The 17,987-nt window shown below is 49.2% G+C and overlaps 2 long non-coding RNA genes across 2 annotated transcripts in view; one reads left to right on the forward strand and one right to left on the reverse strand.

Moving 5' to 3' along the window:
- Window positions 1-6,745, forward strand: part of LOC142861594 (uncharacterized) — a 102,818-nt gene extending 96,073 nt beyond the window's left edge. The window contains exon 4 of the long non-coding RNA XR_012912828.1: window positions 6,199-6,745. This is a non-coding gene — a long non-coding RNA (uncharacterized LOC142861594). The remainder of the gene's footprint in view (window positions 1-6,198) is intronic.
- Window positions 718-9,788, reverse strand: LOC105886087 (uncharacterized). The gene is made up of 2 exons (XR_001160946.2): window positions 9,426-9,788; window positions 718-914 (listed from the first exon to the last, which is right to left on the reverse strand). It is a non-coding gene; the product is annotated as an uncharacterized LOC105886087 (long non-coding RNA).
- Window positions 9,789-17,987: the final 8,199 nt, after the last annotated feature.

The following is a 17,987-nucleotide window of genomic DNA, read 5'->3' on the forward strand; positions in this document are numbered from 1 at the left end:
TTGAGATGACAATAGGGGATTTAGGATATCACATAAACTTAGTTGATAAAGCAACAGCAGGGTTGGAGAGGATGGACTCCAATTGTGAAAGAAGTGCTACTGTGGGTCAAATGCTGTCAAATAGCATCACACGCTATAGAAAAACCTCTCAGGAGAGGAAGAGTCAATAGATGCAACAAACCTCATTGTTGTCTTATTTTTTTTTTTAAGAAATTGCCACAGCCACCCTAACCTTCAGCATCCACCAATCTCATCAGTTATCTGCCACCAACATAGAGGCAAGACCCTCTGCCAGCAAAAAGATTACAACTTGCTGAAGGCTCAGGTGATCATTAGCATTGTTTCCTTTTAGCAATAAAAGTATTTTAAATTCAGGTACGTATGTTTCTTTAGACATAATGCTATTGCACATGTAACAGGCTGCAGTACAGTGTGGGCATAACTTTCATGTGCACTAGGAAACCAAAAAACTTGTGTGACTTGCTTTATTGTGGTGGTCTGGAATCACACCTGCAATAGCTCCAAGGTGTGCCTGTATGAGAAAGATAAAGTTCACTCCAGGGAAATCTATTGCAATTTGCCTCAGCAGTAGTTTAAATGAGAAAAACGATGCCGTTGTCTCCATCAATGCAGAAAAGCAAGTTATAAAATTTAGCATTTATCCATGATGTAAAAAAAAAAAAAAATCTTAACAGACTAAGGTAGAAGAGAATATCCTTAGCATAACGAAGACAATTTATTTTAAAAATCAATCAAAACAACAGCACACCTTAAACGTAATGGTAAAACATTAAAAACAGTCTCTTGAAATCAAGGAGAACTCAGAGGACATCAGGTCTTGGCACTGCCCCATCACGTGGCAGTGAAGACGCTGGTCGGCTCAGTGAGACAGGGAAGGAAAGAAAACTGTAGAACTGGAAAGGAAGAAACAAAACAAAAACCTTTCAGAGATGGTTTTAATTGGCTTCTTAGAAAATCCTAAGGAATACCCACAGATTAATAAAATATTTTAGGTAAGTTGCTGTATGCAAATTCAAAATGCAAAGATCAGTTACATTTCTATAATATCATCACACCAACAACAGTGAAAAACAGGCAATAAAACTAATCCCCTTTGCAATAGTACTTAGAAATAAGCGCAAAAAAAAAAAAAAAAAACTGAGCAAGACCTTTGTAGAGAACATTATACAATTTGCCTGACAGACATTAAAGACATAAATAAGTGGAGACTTAGAGCATGTTTTTGAAGACATAGCCTCCAAAATATACCAATTCTCCTCCAGCTGATTGATAGGTTCCATGTTATTCCAATCAAGTTCCAACAGTTGTTTCTGTTTTGTTTGAATTTGGTAAGCCAAAGTTTTGATTTGCTAGTTATGATATAGTAATAGTTACATACAATGGAATTTCATTTTGAAAAAGGAAAAGGTACACATTCACTGCGTGCACAATTGCTCTAGGAAAAAACCCATCTGGGTGGAGGGAGTGTTGGTCTCCCTGCTATGTAACGAATGAGCACGGATTCCGTGGTTTAACATGCCATCTGTGGGACAGCTCCCAGCTCTGCAGGTCAGCTCCTCAGTGCCGCATGGCTGGTTCTCTGCCCGGGACACTGCAAGGCTGAAATCAAGGCAACCACTAGGTTGAGGTCTTGTCCAGAGGCTCTAGAGGAAAATCCACTTCTAAACGCATTCTTGATGGCAAGATTCAGTTCCCAGCATTGTAGGGCTGCAGCCCCCATTTCCTTGCTGGCTGTCAGCTGGGGTCTGCTCTAAGCCCCTACCATGTTTCCCCGAAAATAAGACCTACCCACAAAATAAGCCCTAGCAGGGTTTCTAAGCATTTGCACAATAGAAACCCTACCCCGAAAATGAGACCTAGTGGTGGGCGTGGCCACGCGGCGCATCTGCACAACCCGTGCATGTCGTCGCGGAGCGGGAAAGAAGGCGAGCAGCCCTTCTCATCTGCCCCGCGAGAGCTCTATGGCTCGACATGCGAGATTGGGGCCAGTGGTTCTAAAGGAAATAGAGTCGCAAGAAATTCGGCATGGAATTCGGGGTTTGCAGAGTTATGACGATGTTCCAGAAGAAGATGACTTAACTATATTTGAATAAATGTAGATTGTTGTACCATACTTAAAAAAAATAACACATCCCCTAGAAATAAGCCCTAGGGTGTCTTCTTGAGGAAAAATAAATATAAGACCCTGTCTTATGTTCGGGGAAACACAGTAGAAGCCGCCACATTCCGGCCACGTGGCCCATTCAAACCAGCAAGGGTACCATGGATCCCTTCCATGCCTCTCTGTGATGGCGACCGTTTCCGTGACCATCTGGAAAAACTCTCCACCTCCGAAGGGTGAATGAGATTAGGTCAGGTGCACCTGAGTCTTGCCCCTATTCTAAGGTCAACTGATTTGGGGCCTTAATTGCATCTGCATGTCCTTTTCCCAGCAGTACCTGGATCAGTGTTCGATGGAGTAACTGGAGGAAGGCGTGTGCATGCCAGGGGCCTGGGATTTGGGGGAGGAGAAAGGGACATCTTAGAATTCTGCCAGCTGCACTGAGATTACGTGTGTGTGTGTGTGTGTGTGTGTATGTGTGTGTTTTGTAAGATTAAAAGAAATGTTTTTAAACTGAATGGGAGTTACCAAAGGGAGCACGTGTCAACCACAGAGGATTTTTGGGACGGCAAAGGGACTTCGTATGATGCCGTAACAGAGGGCTCATCATTACACTTTTGTCCAAACCCCTAGAACGTACAACACCCACAGTGACCCCTAATGCAAACTACGGCCTCTAGTCAACAATGATTACTGGTTCAGAAATCGTAACAAATATGCCACACTAATGCAAAGTGTTTATAAGAGGGGGAACTGGGGGGAGGTATGTGAGAACTCAGTACTTTTAGCTCAGTTTTTTCTGCCCCAGAAAAATAAAGTCTATTAATTAATTAAAAATTAAAACAGCACAGAACTAACATTGTGTGTACATTTGGGGCCATTGCTGGGCACTAAAGACGCTTTGGGCTGCATTTCTTCAGGCACCAGCTGGATACACCATTGCAGAGCTTGGCTGGGGAGAGAGACAGTGGCCACCCTGCAGGCGGGACGAGGCTGGCGGAACAAGGCTTACGGGAAGCAGAGACAGGGGCATGGGACAGCTGAGTTGTTTTCTTCTTGAAACCCCAATGTCCAGAGCTGTGACGTCATACTTTCTTTACCAGTGGGATCACGGTCACTTTAGTGCCCACCTGCCTGACTGCAGGAAGCTCTGTGTGTCACTGGGTTCTTCCCTGTGAAGCCACTTGCCTGTCTACAAGGCCCTTTGAGCCAGCCCTCCTGCTATGACTCCAGACTTCACCTCCTGGATTCCTGCAGAACGCCTCTGTCATTTTCCAGAACTTTCCTTCCATCCCTTTCAGGGTTAGCTGAGACCAGGCTGTTCCTTTCAACGAGACGTTGCTGCAAGCTTTGTTCCAGCATAAGATGATGACACCAGGGGACGTCACCCTGGATGCCAGAGGCACCTGCTTGTACAGCCTCAGGCCCAAGCCCCTTTGGAGAGTTGGTGCCCGCCTGGGGCCCCTGGTCACGCCATGGAGGATGACACAGATGACACGCGTGTGGGGCACTAAAGCACAAGCTCTGGAGAGTCTTCGGACATGCGATTTCAGAATAAGGCCTCGAGAAGTCATCACGAGAAGGTCGGAACTTTGTCGGTCCAGGGTTGGCTCACAGCCTCTTACCTTTTAGCTTTTGATGTTAAAAACTTAAGAGATTTCTGATTTCTCTTAAAAAATGAGCAGGCGCTGTGCCCCTGGAGCAGGGCGCCGGTTGTCTGGAGGTGGGCAGGGCTGCCTTTCGGAGCAGACTTGTCCTTTCCATCTCACCTCGGCTCCTCCCTGCCCCGCGGCCTTCCCGACGCCAGGCGGTTAATGCCATTTGCCACCAAAGCCTGAATTTGAGACCTGGGGCCTAGCCAGCCTCCGTCACAGGCCACGGTCTTTCCGTTGGCATAGCCCAGGATTCGTTAACGAACATCAGAGGCAAAAGTGGGGCCAAGTTCCCGCCTCCTGCAACCCGAAGAACTTCAACTTGGGCTTTCCTTTCCCATGACAGTCATTTTAATGCTCTTTCCCCAGAGTGGGGTGCGGGGAGGGGGTGGAAGATCTAGGAATCCCTTCTGGAGCAGAGGCCAGTGACAAATTTGGGACTTTAAATATTTTTTATAGATAACATTTCTGTCCTGATACCACCGTCGTGTTTTCATTTTTTAAGCGTCACTAGCGGGGCACCGGGTGTCCCCAGTTCACCAGGTCGCGCCAGTGGCCAGAGTGCTCCCCCCTTCGCTGTTTCTGGGCTCACCTTTCTGGGTGTTTCTGTGCTCACCTTTCTCTGGCCACGCATCGCAGCCCCTGCCTGCCGATCCCTCAGACTCTTCTTTTATGCCCTTTTTGCCCCAGAGTTGTAGAATGTGAAATTCCTTTAATAGCCATAAAAGGAGAAAGTTGAAACTTTTCAATATCCATAAAGTACACACAGCAGTTAAAAAAAAAAAGAAAAAAGAAAAAAATGGGTGCTTTTTCTGTGTCTGTTTCGGAGTTGACTGAAAAATACAGGTTTCAATCCCGTGGAGAACGGCCGCGTCGAGACATTTGCGGAAGGTCGGAGGCTCGTCCTCCGCCCGCGCGCGGCGGCGGGGCCGTGGGCAGCCGCGGCCAGGCCGGCCTCTCGCCCGCCCGCCCGTGTTTATTCTGGAAACAGCGCTGGGAAATGCCGCGTGCGGCTCCCCGGAGGCCTGGAGGTGGGCTGCGCGGTGCCTGACAAACGAAAACAAACCGTTCCTTTGCAACGTTTAGCAAAACTTACAAGAAAGGTCTTTCTTAGAGCTTCCAGACAGACCCGAGGGACTAGGAATCAACTTGAGCGTGTGCGGAAGGCAGAGTGCAGTGGGAGACCAAAAAAAAAAAAACCAACAACTGAACCCAGCTTTAGAACTGATTTAGACAGTGGAAACCTTATAGACGCAAAGTCCACTGAGACCCGGCGGTTCGAAGTGGACGCGAGCCCTTGTTTGTGGTCATCGATCCCCAGTTCGGGAGTGAAGTCGCTCCCCGGGGACGGGCTCGGCCGCTCCCTTCCCGGCATGGCCCTGACTCTCGGAACCCAGGGCGTGACTTGTGCCCAGAGCGTCACGGCCGGCCAGCCACAAGGGGCGGGCAAACGTCTCCATCTCCAGAGCGTCTCTGTGATGGCTAAGGGATGGATGTTCCGGAAAGGCTCTGTCCCCAGGATGCCTAGCATATGACCTAGGCCACGACTGTGACTTCGGATGTTTCGTTCCTGGGCCTCCAATCCGTGCGAACGCAGGCCGGTCCCCTCCGGGGGCAGTGGCCGTCACAGCGGACATCTGATGCTTCTCTCCGCCGTTGTTCTGATAAATCTCGCCGTCTGCCCCACGAACCAGTTCTAAGACCTGGTGTAGGGTCTATGTGACCCGAAGGCCACCAATCGGAGTCTGTCCTCAAGATTTTTCAAGCTGGATCTGAGAGTGAAAAAAATCCACAGTCTTGGAATTGTGGGTCTGGAAACAGCTGGGGCTCCCGCCACGTGGACAGAGGGTCTGCAGGAGGGTGACATCTGTGAAGCCTCGAACTCCAGAGGCCTGCCGGACGCCACCACCCTGCCCACGAGGACACAGAGCCCCGCCTGCTCCTGACGCGACTCCATCCCGGTTCTTCCTGCAGCATGCTCACCTGGGCCAGGACACGGCAATTCTCTTTCTTTCTTTCTTTCTTTCTTTCTTTCTTTCTTTCTTTCTTTCTTTCTTTCTTTCTTTCTTTCTTTCTTTCTTTCTTTCTTTCTTTCTTTCTTTCTTTCTTCCTTCCTTCCTTCCTTCCTTCCTTCCTTCCTTCCTTCCTTCCTTCCTTCCTTCCTTCCTTCCTTCCTTCCTTCCTTCCTTCCTTCCTTCCTTTCGACAGCGTCTCACTTTGTTGCCCAGGTTGGAGTGAGTGCCGTGGCATCAGCCTAGCTCACAGCAACCTCAATCTCCTGGGCTCAAGCAATCCTCCTGCCTCAGCCTCCCAAGTAGCTGGGACTATAGGCATGCGGCACAATGCCCGGCTAATATATATATATATATATATATATATATACTTTTAGTTGTCCAGCTAATTTACTTCTATTTTTTTTCTCAGGCTGCTCTCGAACTCCTGAGCTCAAACGGTCCACCTGCCTCGGCCTCCCAGAGTGCTAGGATTACAGGCATGAGCCACCCCGCCTGGCCAGGACACAGCAATTCTTGCCTTAGCTGGTTTGAATCCAGTGCGCATCACTTACGATGGAAAGAGTCTTAAATATACCACAAACACGTCACTAGGAAAGCAGATGAGACCCTGTTGTGGTCTGACAGCGGTCAAACTGTAATGTGGATAAGAATGATTTGAAATTCGAGAGTGCACACCTTTGGTCTGTGTGCAGTTTATTTTAGCTTTTTGTTGTTGTTGTTGTTAACATAGTCATGCTGTTTCCAAAATACAAAATTCTCTCTTAAAATGTAGCAATATTACAGTCATGCATGTTAGCATTTATTGAGTGTTTCCTATGTGCCAGGTACAACTTTATTTGTAGTAACTCTTTTTATCCTCACAAAAACCTGTGAAATGCGTATTGTTTTTATACTTCTCCCCATTTTGTGGATGTGGAAACTGAGGCATAGAGAGATCAGTTTCCCCAGGCTCGCAGCCGGGCAGTGGTGGAGCTGGGAATCCAAGCACGCCAAGGTCAGGGACTGACTGGGCTTTTAATATAGAAATATTTAGAGAAATGTTGAAAACCATTAACTCTGTTTCATTATGGCAATCTTGTTTATAATGGAATTATACATTTTAAACTTTTCAAAATAATTTTTTCTATTAATGGGGTTTGGGACATACCACGCCAAAATATGCCGCTTTAGTATATTGATTATTTTGAGCTGAAGGCACCTGAAAACAGTAACTGCAGAGAGGTTTTCTCTGAATTCCCCTTACTTGCCTAGAGACAAAGAATCCAAAGGAACCGGGTTGTTATGAATCCCTTCCCTGGGAGTTCCATCAACCCGGGAAAATCACCCTGACACCCAGACACGTGTCGTCAGCAGCCATCGTGTCTCTCGCCTGCGCTTCTAGGGGCCCATTCCTCTCCTCTGGGTGGCCTGCGTCTCCCTTCCCTATTAAGATGGTATTCACTTTTTTTGGAGTATTCATCCTTCCCCCCTGTAATGCCCCGTGCACATAATACTAAAAATTAATAAATTTGCATGCCCTGTCTCCTGTTACCCTGCCCATTGTCAGTGTATTGCATAGACCCAGCTCCCGAACCTAGGGGGGGTCAAGTCTTTCCTCCCCTCCACTATGTTTCAAGCCAATGAAAAAAGTGTAAAATGCCCCAAAAGCTATTTTACTCCATGACTTGAATTTACATAGTAGGAGACTCCGGCCCAGGAAGGTTCTACTCTGATTTTCGGCGGCCAGAGCGGGGACTAGAATCCACACCTCTCGTTTCCATCCCAGCCGAACCATTCCATGGGTGGATCATCTTCAAGCAAAGTTTGGTTGAAACCCCAGGTTGTGATCTGGAGTCTTTAGCTGAGTCTAATTTCCTACCTGTCACCGTTTCCTTTTTGAGCAACTAGAAGAACAACCCGGTCATCGTTAGTGTTGACCAGAGGGGAAGGGGGAACCAAAAACCCTTCACCCCTCATTTCCTGTTAGATTGTGCAACAGAAAGGCAAACATTTAAGGGAATGTGGCAGCTCAGAACAATCGTCCCCATTGTGGCCTGAATGCCGGTTTCTTTTCCTTTTCACACTAACTCTGTCCGGAGGAGAGGCTGGACAAAAGAAAAAGGCGGCCCTGCGGTGGAAGAGGGAAGCACGGCAGAGGTCTGCTCCGGGGCAGTGTGGGGACATTTTTGAAGCCAGGGCTGAAGTGTCCTTGGGTCACTCAGAATCCTTTCGTTGAAGGAAGTCATTGTTACAACTTCAGAAGCCCCAGGGTTCTTCTGTAGTTTGAGAAGGGATGAAGGATTTGCATAACTTCATCACCCTGTTTATTAAGAGTCTGGGACTCGGTGACTGGGCTGGTCCTTGACCCTTTGCTCAGTAGCCTTGGCAAGTGCTCTCATTTTCTTCCTTTTTAGGTTTCCCCATCGCGAGCCCTTCAGAGAACAATGTCGTGTTGATCCATGGCAGTGACTCACGCCAGGTCTGCCCGGGCCCCCGGCGCAAAGGCTCACGAGGGTCGGTAGCAAAGCCCCGTGGCAGGTCCCTGCAGGAGCGCAAGGAGCTCATTGCAATCGAGGGACAGGCCGATCTGCAGCTGTGTCGTCGGTCTTGCCCTTGTAGCGACTTGATTAGAAATATCCCAGGACTACAGGAAGAGACTTCTTTGGGGCTAGGCTGACCTGCTCTTTCCTTCATTCCGTGAGTGCTTATTCAGAGACTGCCGTGTCCCTGGAAGTGCGTCCACCTCCAGGAACGCAGCAGTGACCAAGTCAGACCAATGTCCCCGACCTCATGGACTTGGTGAGTGACCGGGCAGTTACAGCGAGTGTGTCACACATACGTGCTGTGATGGGCAGAGTGGCTCACGGGAAAACGCCTGAGAAGGGCCTCTGGCCGGAACCCGACATCAGGACAGGTGGCATGGACAGGTGCAGGACAGGTGGCACGCACAGGCCGTCTAGGCCAGAGGAGGCCTCCCACCTCCGTCTGTCTCTGCCTAGACTGACTTCTCTGAGGTTCGTGAACAAACCCCTTTAAGCCATATATTTCTTAAAAAATATGATGCTTTATTTATTTAAATGTTTTAAATATTTTGACTAGCAACCACAAACCTATAGGAAAGTTACGAGTACAGTGCAGCCTTTTTCTCCTGAGCCATTTAAGAGTCACTTGCCAACCTGATGGCCCGTCCAGCCTGACCACAAACAGGGACATTCTCCTATGTCACCACCATATAACTGCTGATGTCAGGAAGCAAGCGGAGACTCACTGCCACCGCTGGACCCTCCGACCCTACTCAGGTTTTGTCAGTTGAACCAGTGACGTCCTCCTCGGAGAAGGGACCACCCAGTTCATTGCGTTTCGTCTTTAGTGGTGACCTTTGTGACCTGGCCACGCTGGAAGCTAACAGGACTGCTGCTGTGTCTGACCTATCCCCAGGGCCAGAGCCCGGCCGGGCGTCCTCAGCAGGGGCAGCTCACAGGTGGTGCGCTGTCCTCCTGGGCGCGCTGGGACGGGGGCACAGGGTTCTGACCCTCTGCGTTCCTGACCACTTGGCAAAGCAGTGGGCGGGGGGGGGGGGGCTATTCACCTGAAGTCACTCTTCCCCACCCCCACCCCGTACGGAACACCCCTTTCCTCCTCACGCGGGGATCTTACCCGGTGTGGAGTCGCGGTTCTCTGTTTTATCCTGGTCCCACATCTGGTGGCCCTTCCGGCTGACTTCTGCGCCCTTCTGGTGCGTCTCCACCGTTCTTTGAGCGCTGCTTCTCTCCTGACGCGGACACACGTTCTAGGCTCCTCCCGAGCGTTGTTTCCCAGAAGAGCGCGTGGTGGCGGCTGCCGTTTAGAAACCGAGACCTGGGCACGAGGAGCGCCCGGCGCCGGTGAGCGTTGCTGTCGCGGGGCCTCTTGGCAGCCGGGGCTAGAAAGCAGACACACCTGCGGAGACACGCAGTGACTTCTGTGCCTGTTCTTACCGAAGTCCTTGCGCCCACGCCGAGGCCTGCGGCTCCAGCGCAGCGCCACAGGGCCCGGCCTCATCTTCTCCCTCCCCCACCCGCGTCTCCCTCCCCGGCAGCGACACCCTGGCTCCCTTGCGCCAAATATGCTGAGTTATTTGCTCAGTGCCCCACAGGTAGTCAGTCCCCGCCACCCACCACCTCACACCACACGGGGACACTCCTCGCCCTGCTCGAACCCTGACACCGCTCAGGGCTCTTCCCCTTGGGAGGACACCTTCCTTGTCCCGGCCGGAGCTCCCCTGCAAGGACGGCCTCCTCCCGTCGCTCGACTCCCCTCCCCACGCCTGGGCCCCCGAGTCTGAGTCCGGGCCTCTCTCTTGCCTGGATGCCTTCCGGGGCCTGCTCGGCTCTGACCCCCACGCTGACTGCCCCCTCCCCCTCAAGCCTGGGTGCCCTTCCCGTGTTTGGACCTTGTCACCTCGCACCAGGCCTTCCGCTGCCTGCCTCACCTCCCCGGGCTCGGCCCCCCATGCTGGGTGCTTCTCTCCTCGGACACTGCTGTGGACTGGATGCTTGTGTGCCCCCCAGATTCATATGTTGAAGTCCCAACCCTGCAAGGGATGGTTTTAGCAGGCGGGGCCTTTGGGGAGTGACTAGGGCATGGGGGTGGAGCCCTCGGAAGTGGGATCAGTGCCCTCACGGAAGGGACCGAAGAGAGACCGCTCACCCCTTCCACCACGTGGGGACGTGGTTGTCTGTGAGTCAGGAAGGAGCCCTCCCCGGACACTGAGTCTGCAGGGCCTTGACCTTGGACTTCTAGCCTGCAGAACAGAGAGAAATAAATGCCTTGATAACCACCTGGTTTGTAGAGAGCAGCCTGGACAGACTGTGAGACAGTCGCCTACCCTGCTCCGTGATCCTTGATGCCTTGAGGACTGGATTGTTCAGGAAGGAGCAGAAAATAAACGGGAGAATCAAGGGAACGGGAGCAAGAAGGAGGACGGGAAGGGCCATTTATGCTCCTCAGCTTGTCTTTTGGGTTCACACCTTTGAAGTGCCACCTCACCTGTCCTCACATCGGCCCTCGCGTTCACGTCGCCAGGTGCTCCCGGCTCAGCCGCCTCTGCCCCAGGCCCTCTCACCTGTCCACACCTCTGTTCTGCCGTCTCCCCCTTCCAGATCCAACAATCCGCCCATCCTGTGCTCCACCGTCTTGGAACTGGCTCCGAGCGAGCAGGTCCGGCCCGCCCCGTCTGTCAGCCTCGCCGAGAACCAGTTACCCGGAAAGAATGAAGAAGTTCAGCTTCTCTCCTGAGCATCACAAAGAACACGGGCACAGGACACCTGCTATCTCGGGCGTGACTCCGTGCGATCATGAGATCTTCTCTCTGAGAGGGCAAAGAGAGAAACATATCCTTTTAGGGTTTTGTCTAGTTTTAAGAATGAGAATTAGGCCGGGCGCGGTGGCTCACGCCTGTAATCCTAGCTCTCTGGGAGGCCGAGGCGGGCGGATCGCTCGAGGTCAGGAGTTCAAAACCAGCCTGAGCAAGAGCGAGACCCCGTCTCTACTATAAATAGAAAGAAATTAATTGGCCAACTAATATATATAGAAAAAATTAGCCGGGCATGGTGGCGTATGTCTGTAGTCCCAGCTACTCGGGAGGCTGAGGCAGCAGGATCGCTTGAGCCCAGGAGTTTGAGGTTGCTGTTAGCTAGGCTGACGCCATGGCACTCACTCTAGCCTGGGCGACAAAGTGAAACTCTGTCTCAAAAAAAAAAGAAGAATGAGCATTAGCAGAGTATTTATCTTTTATTCAGATAATTTTATCATTTAAATAAGTCTGGATATTTATTTCCTCCGTATTACATAAATTCAACATTCCTAAAACTAATTTAAGAATGTTAGAAAAATACAACTAAATGAATACTAAGAATTATGAGTGGCTTTAAAAGTATAAGTGTACTCTTAAAGTCAAGTGTAATGTTTCACAAGGAAATTTGAACCAGGATTGTTTGGTCCCACTAGAATTAGTTCACAAATGAACAAAAAGGAAAACAAAAAACCCTCGGGAGGGTCGCTTGAGGCAAGGAGTTCAAGACCAGCCTGCGCAAAATAGTGAGACCCTGTCTTTAAAATAAATAAATAAAATTGAAAATAAAATAAAATAATGGTTTAACACTCTCAAACACATTGCTAGTATATTTTAGCACCTAAAAATACCATGGTGTTACGGGGCTTGAGGAAACAACAGGGGGCATTGTATACGTTCACTGTGTTGATCGTGGTGGATGATTTTCTGGGTGTGTCCATATGTCAAAACCTATCTACCTGCTCTTAAATGCTTATTTTATGTCTTACTTGCTCTGAAATGCTTATTTTATATCTGTTTTATTTTATGTCTCAGTAAAGCTGTTTTTAAAAAAAAAACTTCTGTGCTGTAGAAGAATGCTAACACCACTGCTACAGTTGCTAACTGTGTCGAATGCAAACAGGTCAACCTGTCATTGGGCTTTCCATGATTAGGGGCATGATTAGGGCAGGGGCTGGTAACTCGTTTCTTACTGCAATTGGCAGGAAGGTCGTGGGTGGCTTCAAGGATCGTAACTGCCTTTGATGAAGTTGTTTCACCTGCACTTTGCATGCAGGTGTCAGGGAGGAAAAACTTTGCCTCTACTCTCTTAGATTGTGTGCTTGGAAGCCTGAGAATTAAACTAACAAAAGACAGATCAGTAGAAAAGGCACACGATTTTTATTAGCATTTACCTGCATGGAGTTCCCAGGAAAAAAAAATGAAACTCAAAGACATGGTTAGGCTCAGGGATTTATATACTATTTTAACAAAGCCTTTTGCTTTTAAAACACTAGGCAGTGTTTTCCCCTTGAGTTTGTTTCTCTGTCAGGTTGACATTGTTTCTGACTTACCAACTTTGTACATTTTTATGAACACGGATAACTTGTTTTTTCCAATACAAAATATTTTCTTCTGTTTAATATCATCCGTTATAACATCTCTCCTCTTTTTTTTTTTTAAAAACCTTTTAAATAACCCCTTTAAAAAAAAAAACACCCAAGAACAAAAAAGAAGGGATTTGACTTAGAAACCTCAAAAGCTGTGGCCACCAGCCGAGATCCTAAAGTGACCCACACATAGAGCTGGGGCGGAATGAAATAAAACAAACCCCTTTCCAAGAAGTTTATCCTTGGAGAAGAACATTTGTGGATAAAACTGTGGGCCTGTTGCCATCCTCCACCCTCCTGTTTGGGTTGGCCCGGGTCCCGCACCCTGTCACCTTCTCTCTTAACCAAAACAATGCCTGAGCTCATGAAGATTTTCACATTCTTCCTAAAAAGGAAGTTTTACATCTCAATTAGTATTTAAAGTTTCAATTTAGAAGGTACCTTCTGAAAAGCACATACTTAGGTCTAAAACCCTGCCCTCCAAATACCACTTAAAAGAATCCAGTAGCCTGCACAAATCTCAGACGTCCAGGGTCACAGATTTTGTTTTTAGCCTTGTTTGTAAGAACAAGGCCAGCCCATGCACGTTCAAGCGTATTACTCCAGTTAAAAGTAATAGTAAGGCTTCCTTGCTGTTCCTTTTTCTCCTGCGGTGTGTGTCTATTAATCAGCCCCCTGCCACGCTTATGGTTCCTCCCTCTCTTAACCCACATCCTCAAGAAGAATTGAAGAATTTCCCAGTTATGCGATTTTGCCTGTGACTTTGCCTGATGCTAGTCTGGGACTGGTGGAAGCGGGGAGAGAGGGGGTCTTCAGGTCCTGTTCTGTTTCCTTAGCTCCCCGCCTCATATTTTATCGTGAATATTTCCAAACATGCCAGAAGCACGAAGCAAATAGAACAGGGAGCCCATCGTCCAACTTTAACAAGATCATTACCACTTTTCCATGTTGTTGCATTTATTCTTCCACACCCCAACCTTTTTTTTTTTTTTTAAGTATTTTTAAGCAAATCCTAGACACAACATAATTTTACCCATAAATACTTCAGTATGTACCTACAACAGATGAGGGCTTTTTTTCCCCCTTATATAGATGCAACACCATTATGAAACTGATGCAATAAACAAGGATCCTTTAATAGTGACGGCTTCGGTCAGAGCGGCCCACAGCCAAGCATCCGGAGGTTGGCTCAGGGCTGCTGCTGGTTAGCAGAGCTGGTGGTCAGGGGTGGCTGGGGACGGGGCGAGGGAGGACACACTGGAATTCACGGACACCTGCGTGTGTGTCCGGCGTCGGATCAGAACAACCTTCGACAGTCACGGCTGGCGCCTTACTCGGCCCCCAGATCTCGAGAGAGTCCCTCTCCCCCAGAACTGCACAGAGAAAGGGATCTGGGGAAATCTAGCCCCAGCTTCGCCGTGATGACACAATACAAGCCATCACGGCCTTTCCAGCCCCACATGTTCAAATTTCCCCGAGTTTCTCAATAACGGGTTTTTACCGTTGGTTTGTTCAGACTGGGGTCCAAACCAGATGCTCGCGTTGCTGGTGACTGTTCCGTCTCTTTTCATCTGTAACAGTCCCCCTCCCTCTCTTTTCCCATGACATGAGTTGCTGGACCTGGGGTGTCTGCCCTGTAGAAGTTCCCCACATCCTGAAGCTGGCCAATTCCATCCTCCTGGTGGCAGGAGAGCCAGCTCTAGAGGCTTGCTGAGGCTCCAGGTTTTGTGCTGTTGTTTTGTTTCGTTTGGGTGATAATACCTGAGGTTCCTTCTCTTTCTGACTCCTTTTGGGCTCCTGAATTGTCCCCACATCTTACACGGCTCCCTGGCCTTCGGCGCAGCTCTCTACTTAATCACCAGGCCTGAGTGTCCCACGGAGGGGACTGTGGGCAAATGCCCCTGGCGTCATTGCTCCAACCACCGCCAGCCGCGTGCCATGGGCCAGGCTGTCTGCACCGCAGTTCTAGTTAGTTCACTGTTTCTCCTTTCAGTTCGCTGCGTTTCTGCACGTGGCGGTGCCCGTCTCACGTTTGATACCAACTGTAGTGTTCCAGCTGGACTAACGTCTCGTAGGAAGAGACCAAGTACACGTCCTCACTGTAGGATCAGGTTAGGTTCTCTGTTTAATGCAGGAGACAGAAACTTTATAGGAAGTGGGGTGTGCCTCCCTCCTACCCGGGAAGGAGCAGATGAAATTCATCTCAGTGTAGCTGCCCGGGGACCAAGAGCAGACACCCCAGGGATTCCCGGCTGGGCCAATCAACACTGCCCGTGTGTTTGCCACGCCTTTGCACGTTTATCCTCTGGCCCTATTGTCACAGTTCAAGAAGAAGAACTTGCTTTAGCAATCCATGGCTTCTGCTCAAGAGGCCTTTTTCAACACTGGACTCTTCTGTTTCTTGAACCAAACTCACTCAGCAAGACCACGTCCTCGTCAGGGATGAGGAACCGGGACCAGGGATGAGGGATGGCTTTCCCGGGCTCCCTCTCTCCCCGGACGCCCGAAGTTTTGGGAAGTCCAGTTCCCACTCTGCATCGCTGACCTTTGCCACGAGTGTCTGATGCAGAGTTTGGCTGGAGGACCATGATGCTATCGCAAGATGATTATATTAATCCTTCCAAGATTTTCACCGAGAAGAAAACAATTAAAATATTTTTGAAAAGGACACATGGATCGGTGAGAAGATGTCTACAGGCCAGAGCCTCACGACGTCTGATTTCGAAACCTGGTCTACGGAGTCACATGTGTTTTGACAGGAGAGGGTAATTGAGACAAAACAGAGCTCTTCTCGGGAAGCCGGGCCTGAGCTGCCAGGGCTCCCCTTGGACACACTGAGACCACCAGGTAGAGTCTAATGTAAGCAAAAGGGAAGCTCCTGGAAGGATGTCAGGGACTCGGAGAACAGATGCCGGCTGGAGGCACTGGGTCTGCAAATGGGCTGGAAACAGTGAGTTTCCAGAAAGCTCGCAGCCCCGGCCTTTTCCACACTTTCAGTGGGAGGCAGGCGCTTGGATCCGAGATTTCATCAGATCGCCTCACAGGGGAAGAGGCAGTGCCATAAAAGGATGGGACAAAGGACCGAGGGCAACCAACGCCTGACACACGCCCCCAGCCCGGGTGGCTCCGATGAGGTCCTTTCATTTGTTTAAAGGAGGAGGAGGACAGCGGGCTTCCTTTCAGGATGAAAACGTTTATGGTTTCTGAGCTTAGAAAAAAAAAAGAACAGGCCTAAAACCTTGAGCACAAAGGAATTCGCTTTCTGAAATTCAGTTCTGTAAGCAACACCATCAACGGCCAGGGGAAGGTTATCAGACGGGGCCGTTTGTGTTTAATTTATCAACTTATCACATTCCAAGAGCAGATTTGTAGTCACTGGTAGGGAACGTGTCGGAGAACACTCGGGTGAGGGAAATGTGGCCATTTGCACCTGGAAACACAGAGCCGTGCGTTTCCACAGCTGCTGGCTTCCCAGCTCTCCGGGGACCAGGGCTGAGTTCATCTTGGCCAGGGCACGGCGTGACTGACCGATTGTCTCTGGTCGCAGAAATCTCGGCTCTCCGTGTTGGGGACATCTGACCCGGGTCAGGTATCGGGGAAGAGTTAGTCAGCTGTACAAGATGCGGATCTAAGACAGCAGCAACAGGATCTGGGAGGAAATGAAGTTTGCCGCGGTGGGCCGGAGGGTTCCTATCGCCAGAGGCAGAAAAGTGTCTGCTTCCATTTCTGTTTCTTAGAAATAAAACAATTACTGAACCTCTTCTAACCTTCCACACGGGACAGTTTGAGAGCCACCGAGCGGCTTTTAGCCGAGGGTCCTCAGGATTCTGTCCTCTGGCCCCTCCAGGCAGCCAGTGTGCACTTTAGGCTCAGTTTCGTTCTAAAATGTGTGCTCACTCACTTTCATTCTAAAATGTGTGCTCACAGAGAATTGCAGACTAAAGGAAACCGAGAGAACACTGATGAAAATAAAGGCTGCCGAGGTGAATAGAAGAATAACATTTCTACAGACTGGCCCTAACGTGAGTGTTCCCAGATTTCTTAGTTGTTTTCATCTCATCCAAGTTAAATTTGTCCAGTATTAAAAACCAAAAGTATAATGACAATGACGTCCAATTTTGCTTGTCGTTTGTTAAGAATAAAGATGACTCACACCCACGTTGTATCATTTGCTGACGACTGTTTGCAGCTAGTAGTCCGAAACTGTCTTGTCATTTAGAAGCAAAATGTGATGCACATACATATATATAAACACACCTCAGTTATTAATAACTCGATGTTTAAAAATGACAATACGTGAAAATTTCAAACCATTGATAAAACTCGTTTTTATCTTTTCTTGATGCCATAATGCTTACCGTTTAACTTCGGATCTACTTTTGTCACACAATGCATCACTCTAAAATTTTTTGAGAGATCCTACTTTTCCTAATGGAATCCAGTGAAAGTAAATTAAACGGCTTATGTCTCTCCTTAAAATGTGATAAAGTTGAGGCTGGGCGCAATGGCTCACGCCTGTAATCCTAGCCCTCTGGGAGGCCGAAGAGGGAGCAAGACCCCATCTCTACTAAAAAAATAGAAAGAAATTTATTGGCCAACTAAAAATATATAGAAAAAATTAGCCGGGCATGGTGGCGCATGCCTGTAGTCCCAGCTACTCAGGAGGCTGAGGCAGGTGGATCGATTGAGCCCAGGAGTTTGAGGTTGCTGTGAGCTAGGCTGACGCCACGGCACTCACTCTAGCCTGGGCAACAAAGCAAGACTCTGTCTCCAAAAAAAAGGTGATAAAGTTGAAATACATATTTCTAAGTAAATTGGGGTTTGGGGGGTCATAGTAGCATGGCGACAATAGGGGTAGTATGGGGACAGGGCTTCAGCCCCTGACACGCCTCACCCCGCCCTGGAAGTTTCATCAGCTGCCCTCCCCTCCCCTTCCCTCCTGTCCCCTCTCCAACACACCAGCCTTTTGCTGTGGCGGCAGCATTTGCTGTCCCTTCTCCTCGCTGCTCTCCATCGGAATGCCACCCTTGACCTAGAAAATCTGGAGCTGCTACTAAAACCAAGCATGGCCAATGAAGACACCAAGAATGTGTGTGGTGGCCGCGGGGGAGCTGAAGGGACAGAGAAACAGCCGAGTCATCAAGCCTCAGAGCAGCTCCAGGGGTCTGGGCAGCAGGAAGGAACAGGCAGTCTCTTCGCAAGTACAAGTACCTACTGTCTCAAAGATTTTGATCCGAGTTGCCAAACTGCCTTCTGGAGCAATTGTGGAAGCCTTGGTCCACTGCCTCCTCCTCCTGT

Source organism: Microcebus murinus, chromosome 2 (genome assembly GCF_040939455.1).
Source record: "Microcebus murinus isolate Inina chromosome 2, M.murinus_Inina_mat1.0, whole genome shotgun sequence".
Classification (NCBI taxonomy): domain Eukaryota; kingdom Metazoa; phylum Chordata; class Mammalia; order Primates; family Cheirogaleidae; genus Microcebus; species Microcebus murinus.